Here is a 7,742-nt window from a genome sequence, read left to right as displayed (position 1 = left end):
CCCCCCCGCCGCCCCGCCTCCCTCTGCCCCCCGCCCGGCGCCCCACCCCCCTGCCCCCCCCTGACCTTGCCCCACCCCCACTGTCCCCACCTGACGTTGCCCCACCCCCACAGTCCCCATTTGAGTCCCTTCACTTGCCTGCTGACTCCTGGCCATCCTCCTCTGGCCCTGTGTGTACTTTCTGTGTGTCCAGAATGATAAACACGAGTCCAGGAACAGGACGGTCAGGAGAAGATAAGTCCTGTCCTGCTGTGGCTCATGGGAGTCTGGTTTTCCTTCTCATCAGCCCGGCTGGGGTCATCTGGTCTCAAAGAACCAGCTTTGGTTTCATTGCCTTTCTCTGTTCAAGGCACTGATTTCTGTCCTGATCTTTAGTATTTTCTTTCTCCTGCTGCCATTAGTTTAATTGGTTCTTCTTGTCCTTCGTCAGATAGAAGCTGAGCTCACTGGTTGGAGATGTTTCTTCTTTCCCATTGCAAGCATTTAGTGCTATGGTTCGCTCTCAAAGGATGGCTTTAGCGCGTCCCCCCGGCTGTTACAGGCTGCGTTTTCATTTTCATTTAGTTCAAAATACTTTCTAATTTCCCTTTTGGCTTCTTCTGTGACCCCATATGTAGAAGCGTGCATTTTAGTCCGCATGTATTGGGATTTTCCGGATGTCCTCACGTAACTGATTTCTAACGTTATTCTGTTGTGGTCAGAGAACATACCTCGTGTGGCTCGAATCCTTTGACAATTCCTGAGACTTGTTTTATGTCCCTGAACGTGGTTGGACATCATAAGGAGCGTGTCCCCTTTATCACTGAGAGAGCGCTCTGTGGCTGTCCCCGAGGCAGGGCTGGCTGACGGCTTTGTTGGAGGCTCGCGCACCTGCTGATTGTCTGTCTGCTGGTATCGGTCAGGACGTGGGGACTGAAGTCATGTCCTGCGGCTACGGATCATCTGCTTCTCTTTGCGGCGCCAACAGCTTTTCTTACTTTGTCCTTATCCTCGTTCCTCTGTATGTAAAGTGTTCTTTCTCTCTGACCACTTTTAAGATTTCCTCTCTATCGCTGGTTTTGAGCAATTGGAGTACAATGTGCTTGGGGTGGTTTTCTTCCTGTCTGCGATGCTCAGCCTCGCTTGGATCTGGGGATGTACAGCTTCCATGAAAACTGGAAAATTTGGAGACATTTCTTCAAGTATTTTCCTGACACCCGCCCCACACCCTTCATTGGCCTCAAGCACCTGTCAGGCCCCCTGACGTCCCACAGCTCATGGGTGTCCTTTTCACTTAAAACAATCTTTTTTTCTCTTTGTGTTTCATTTCGAATATTTTAAATAGCTATATCCTCAAGTTTGCTAATGTTTCTAATTAAGTAATTAACCCAGTGTCTAATCTTCCCTGAATCCCACCCAGCATGTATATTTATATACACACACACACACATCTTATCTCACGCTTTATAGGTTTCATTTCTAGGAGTTTGACTGGTTGTGTTTTTTTAAGATTTATTTATTTGAGAGACAGAGAGAGGTGGGGGGAGGGACAGAGGGAGATAATCTCAAGCAGACTCTGCGCTGAGTGAGGAGCCCCACACGGGGCTCGATCTCACAACCCTGAGATCATGACCTGAGCTGAAACCAAGAGTCGGACGCCCAACCCACTGTGCCACCCAGATGCCCCTGATTAGTTGGTTTTTTAAAACACATCTTCCATGTCTCTACTTCATTTCTTGACTATCTAGAAATCCAGGTATAATAAGGTCTTTGGTTAATACCCACTAACCAGCATCTGCGTCCCCTCCTCATCAGCTTTACCTGTTTGATTTCTCTCATTTGGGTGACACTTCTCCCCTGCTCTGCATACCTGCTACCTGCTGTACCATGCTCGTGAATCTTACCCTGTTGGACGCTGGATATTTTTGTATTTCTGTGAGAATTCATGGGCTTTGTTTTGGGATGCCGTTGAGTTCCTTGGAAAGACTTCTTGACTCTTGCTTTGAAGACAAGTGAGGCAGGCCATGGGCAGCCTTAATACGCAGCTAATCGTTGTCACTGCAGAGATGAGGCCCTTCTGGAATGTCCTGCATGAGGCCGCGCGGACGATGAGGTTGTCCGTTCCGGCCCTGCGTGGGCACCGGGCACTGCTCTAACCCGCTCAGCTGCTCTCGGCTCGCAGACCTGTGGAGGGCCTCTCTGGGCCTCTCTCCTCTGTGGGCCCCCATGCAAACGCCAGCTGCCGGGACCCCAGGCCCTCACCTCTGCTCCCCAGCCCAGGGAGCCTGCCGCGCCCTGCCTCCGTGCGCCCTCCCTGGAAACTCAGGCAGCGGGCCGCGCATCCTGGGGCTCTTCTTGCTCGTTCCTTGTCTCCCAGCAAAAGAGGGATGAACTGTTGACTCACGGGACGATGGGGACGGGTCCCCGCGAGCCTACGCTGAGCGAAAGCAGCTGGATGGCTAGAGTCCGCACCCGCCGAGTGCTTCCATTCAGACGAGATTCTGGGACAGGAAAACGAGCGTGTGGTGACAGAAGCCAGACCCACGGCTGCGGGGGCCTGGGAGGGAGGTGGCGGGGCTATAGACGGCCACGAGGAGACACTTGGGGGCCACACAGCTGTACCAACCTTCAGTGACATCATTGAGAGGTCGAGCTCCCGAGCCAGCGTGCTGGTGGCCTTCCGGGCCAACCCAGAGACACGCGCCCGCATCCAAGGGGGGCTCTGAGTCAGGACCTGCACGACGTCCGGGAGACAGCAGGTACCGTAGTGCTGCCCCAGGCTCTGCTCACGCCCTCCAGGGGGCTGACGGGCTGTTCGGCCGTGGCCGTGGCCGAGGCCGAGGCCGAGGGCAGAGCAATGAGGGCCCCCGCTCCTCACTGCGGGGGGCCTCTTTCCTTCCATCTTGGTCAGTCTGCTGTGCCAACTAGCAGGCCATTATCGAAGCTCACATTTCTTTGATTACTGGTGAAGCTCAGTATGGCTTTTTTTTTTTTTTATGTGTGCTGGCCACTTTTTTTTTCCAGTAAATTGTTCATGTACTTGGCCCACCTTCCTTTTCTTTCTTTTTTTTTTTCTTAAGATGTTTTATGTATTCATTTGGGAGCAACAGAGAGTGAGAGAGAGCATGAGCACAGGGTTGGGGGGAGGAGGGGCAGAGGCAGAGGGAGAAGCAGGCTCCCCGCCGAGCAGGGAGCCCGATGCGGGACTCGATCCCAGGACCCTGGGATCATGACCTGAGCCGAAGGCAGACGCTTCACCGACTCAGCCACCCAGGCGCCTGGCCCATTTTTCAACTGGGAAAAATACTTTTGTGTCTGATTAGAGGAGATCATTATTCAGTAAGTGTGTTAATTTGCTGGGGCAGTCAGAATGCCATAGCACAGATCGTGTGGCCCGGATGGAAACGGATTTCCTCCCGCTGCTGGAGGCTGGAAGTCTGAGATCAGGGGGTCGGGACTGGTTGATCCTGAGGCCTCTCTCCCCGGCGGGGAGACACCATCTTCTCCCTGTGTCCTGACCTCCTCCTCTTACAAGGGCACCAGTCAGATGGGATTAGCGCCCATCCAAACGGCCTCATGTGGCCTTAATCACATCTTTTTTAAAAGCCCTATTCTCCAAATACGGTTATATTCCGACGTATGAACATGGACAGGACTGTCAACATGCGAATCCCGAGGGGACGCAATTCGGCCAATGACCTTAAGAATTCTAACTATTCTACCTACTTGGTTTTTTGCCTTTGAAATTCTAGTTGATAACAAATACAACAGACCATCTATGTATGTGTGCATATTTTTCTGTAGCTTCTTGCCACAAGCCAGCCACGGTTCGAAGTTTTTTTTACAAATATTAACTAGTTGAGTCTTCACATAACCCTGAGAAATAGGTTTTTTTAGCATTTGCCCTTGTGTTGGGGCACAGAGGGGTAAAGTAACGTGTCGCGGGTCCCAGAGCGAGAAGGCGGTGACGCTCGCACGTGAACCGGGCACTGGGGTTCTGGAACCAGCATCTACACATCGGGACGTCCTGCCTCTTGGGGGGAGCAGAGTCCACGGAAACCTCACCCCGGGGTGGACTCAGCTTCTGCCCTTGGGGTTCACTCCACAGAACCTTCTCCGTCCTGACAGATCATAATATGGATTCATCTTTCTGTCCACTACTTATTTTAGGTGGATTTGGAATTTGTTTCGGTGTAAGATGGTTTTCATTTTTTCTTTCTGGCCGCCAGGGAGGGAGGACTCAGAGCAGCCTGGTGCCATGCTAAGGCGCTCTCGAACATCTGAACCCACACGACACCGCCTGCAGCCGACGTCCGGACTTTACAAGGACAAGAATCAAGGTTCCAGGAAGGCGCCCATGATTCCAGTTCACACAAGTATACGGAAAACTAAGTCACAATCAAGGTTTGTCTGTCACTAGACCATCACTCGAAACCCCCTTCCCAACAGTCCACATTGGGGTAAGATTCCAGCTCTGCCATTTTCCAGATGGTTCCTTTCCCAGCTGCCCTGGAGCTTCGTACTGTTGTATTTGTTTGCTTATTTGTTTTCCTGAATCTGTCCCGGTATCAAAAGACTATCATCTTATTTTGTGAAGTTTCTGTTCTAGCTGTTGAGTCTCGGTTCCTATAAGGTAGCACATAAATCTAATAAATGCAATAAAATGGACTGGGATGGGGGCGCCTGGGTGGCTCAGTCGGCGCCTGGGTGGCTCAGTCGATTAAACATCTGACTCTTGATTTTGGCTCAGGTCATGATCTCAGGGTGGTGAGATCAAGCCCCCCATTGGGCTCCCCACTTGGCGGGGGATTCGGTTGGGATTCTCTCTCTCCATCTCCATCTGTCCCTCTGCCCCCCCCCCGAAAGAAAGAAAGAAAGAATGAAAGAAAGAATGAAAGAGCAAAAGAAAGAAAGAAAGAAAGAAAAGGAAAGGAAAGACAAAAGAATTGGACCAGGATGGGATTTTGATTTTTAAGTAGGGTTTTTCAAATAAAGTCCTCTTTTTGTAAAGTTAGCATTTGAATCTTGCCAGATTAATGGCTCTTATTTTTCCTGATTTACTAATTCAATATAAAATGGTTATTCAAACTGAACCTTTGAAGTTGGCTAGGTTGCTCTTTTGAACCCATTTAAAAACCTCCATGCTCTTTTTGCAGCTTCTTGGGGTACAAAAAAAAGAAAAGAAATTTGAAAACAATGTGAGGTGATGATGTTTTGGTGACCACTTGCAGCATATATAAATATCAAATCATTACATTGTACACCTGCAACTAATGTAATGTTATGTGGCAATGATGTCAATAAAAACATTAAAACATATGATACAAAAAAAGTTTTTTAGAAGTATTTTTATTGCAAACAATGAATTCTATGTATTTCTGTTTTTCTTTATTCTCTTTATACCTGGCTGCTCTCCAAAAAAATGAATAAATGAACAAAATCTTGAGCCGGTGTATAAACAAGGATGTCAATACTGCATGGTAGTCAATAAAGCAGCTGGGGAATAAAAGTCGTGGAGGAGAAAGCAAGCAGTCGGTTGAGCGTCTGACTCTTGGTTTCCGCTCAGGTCATGATCTCGTGGCTCGTGGGATCGAGCCCCGGGTCAGGCTCCACGCTTGGTGGGGAGTTTGCTTTGAAGATTCTCTCTCTTCCTCTCCGTCCGCCCCTCCCTGCCCCACACTCACTCTCTCTCTCTTTCTCAAATAAATAAATAAATCTTGAAAAAGAAAAAAGAGGGGCGCCTGGGTGGCTCAGTCGTTGGGCGTCTGCCTTCAGCTCAGGTCATGGTCCCAGGGTCCTGGGATCGAGCCCCGCATCGGGCTCCCCGCTCGGCAGGGAGCCTGCTTCTCCCTCTCCCACTCCCCCTGCTTGTGTTCCTGCTCTCGCTCTCTCTCTGTCAAATAAATAAATAAAATCTTAAAAAAAAAAAGAATTGTGTTCTGGCAAAGAGGTAGGTAAATACAACTTCACAGGAAATTTATTTAATTTTTTCTAGTAGTCTCTACATCCAACATGGGGCTCAAACTCATGACCCCAAGCACATGAAAAGATGTTCAGTATCATTGGTCATTAGTGAAATACAAATCAAGACCAAAATAAGATATCACTTCACATCCCTGTAGGATGGTTCTAATAAAAAAATAAAACAGGGGCGCCTGGGTGGCTCAGTCGTTAAGCGTCTGCCTTCGGCTCAGGTCATGATCCTGTGGTCCTGGGATCGAGCCCCGCATCGGGCTCCCCGCTCGGCAGGAAGCCTGCTCCTCCCTCTCCCACTCCCCCTGCTTGTGTTCCCTCTTCCGCTGTGTCTCTCTCTGTCAAATAAATAAATCTTAAAAGAAAAGAAAGGAAAAGAAAACTGAATGAGGTTAAAGCAAGCTGTGCCCCTGCCTCGTGGGGGGACAAAAGGCAGGCAGAAGAAATAGCAAGTGCAAAGGCCCTGAGGTGCTGCCACCTCCCACCTGCAGCATAATGAGAGCGAGACAGAGACAGAGAGAGAAGGGGCAGAGAGGGCGGGGGAGGCAGGAAACTAGGTAAGGGGATAGCCAGCAACCAGGGCACGGGGGAGTCCTGCGGACTCAGTAGGACTGTGAACTTGATTCTCAGTGTGAGCAGGGAATGGGATGATCGACGAATTTTTAAAGACCTAACTCTGCTGCTGCATGGACCAGAGGCTGTAGGGGAGCAAGAGATGAGGGAGGGGAACTGGCTGGGAGGCCATGGAGCAACCCAGGCAGAAGGTGGGGGTGGTTTGGTGTTGGATGAGAAACGGCTGGTTTGGGGAGCTTTGTTTCAGGGTAGAGCTCTCAGACTTTGTGACTGGAGTGGGCTTCAGGTAGAGGAGTCCGGGTGGCCCTGAGCGAGGCTTTGAGCCGGAGCGACTGGCAAAGTGATGTATGTGGGACGGAATGGGTACTTGACACGTCCATGGGGAATTCATGGTGTTGAGACCATTGGTGTCCACGTGTGTGAAAATGAATTAGATTCATGCCTCACACTACAAAAAAGGAGTACGTTCCCAGTGCGTTTGAGACCTAAATGTAAGAAGTAAAACGAAGTAAAACTTTAATATTTTTAAAAGAAAAATAAGAAAAATTAGTATGGCCTTATTCATAGCAGAAGAAGTTTCTTTTTAAACAAGACACAAGCAAAACTCAGAAAAATTAAAAGTAAATTGTATTATTTATAGCTTTTGCCCAGCTTCATTGAGATATAATTTAGAAATAAAATTATAAATATAACGATTTGGTATACATATGCATTGTGAAATGACCACAATAATTAGCTAATTCACACATCCCTTAGCTCACATACTTATCGTCTGTGTGTGTAAGAACACAAGACCTGTTTTGGCAAATGCCAAGTATACAATGCGTTATCATTAACTGTTGTCACCATGCTGCCCATTGGATCCCTCTAAATTACTCGTCTTATAACTGAAGGTTTGTGCCCTCTGATGGATGTCTCCCCGCCCCTCCTCCCCTCCACCCCTGGTCGCCACCATTCCATTCTGTTTCAGTGAGTTCCAACTGTTTAGTTCCACAGGTAAGTAAGAGCATGCAGTATCTGTCTTTCTGTGCCTGACTTAAATTTCACTCAGCATGATGTCTTCTAGGTCCATCCATTTTTTTTTTTAAAGATTTTATTTATTTATTTATTTGAGAGAGAGAATGAGAGACAGAGAGCACGAGAGGGAAGAGGGCAGAGGGAGAAGCAGACCCCCCGCCGAGCAGGGAGCCCAATGTGGGACTCGATCCCGGGACTCT

The sequence above is a fragment of the Neomonachus schauinslandi genome, chromosome 12, assembly GCF_002201575.2.
Source record: "Neomonachus schauinslandi chromosome 12, ASM220157v2, whole genome shotgun sequence".
In the NCBI taxonomy this organism is placed as follows: Eukaryota; Metazoa; Chordata; class Mammalia; order Carnivora; family Phocidae; genus Neomonachus; species Neomonachus schauinslandi.
The sequence above is the reverse complement of the archived record's forward strand: the minus strand, read 5'-3'. Positions refer to the sequence as shown.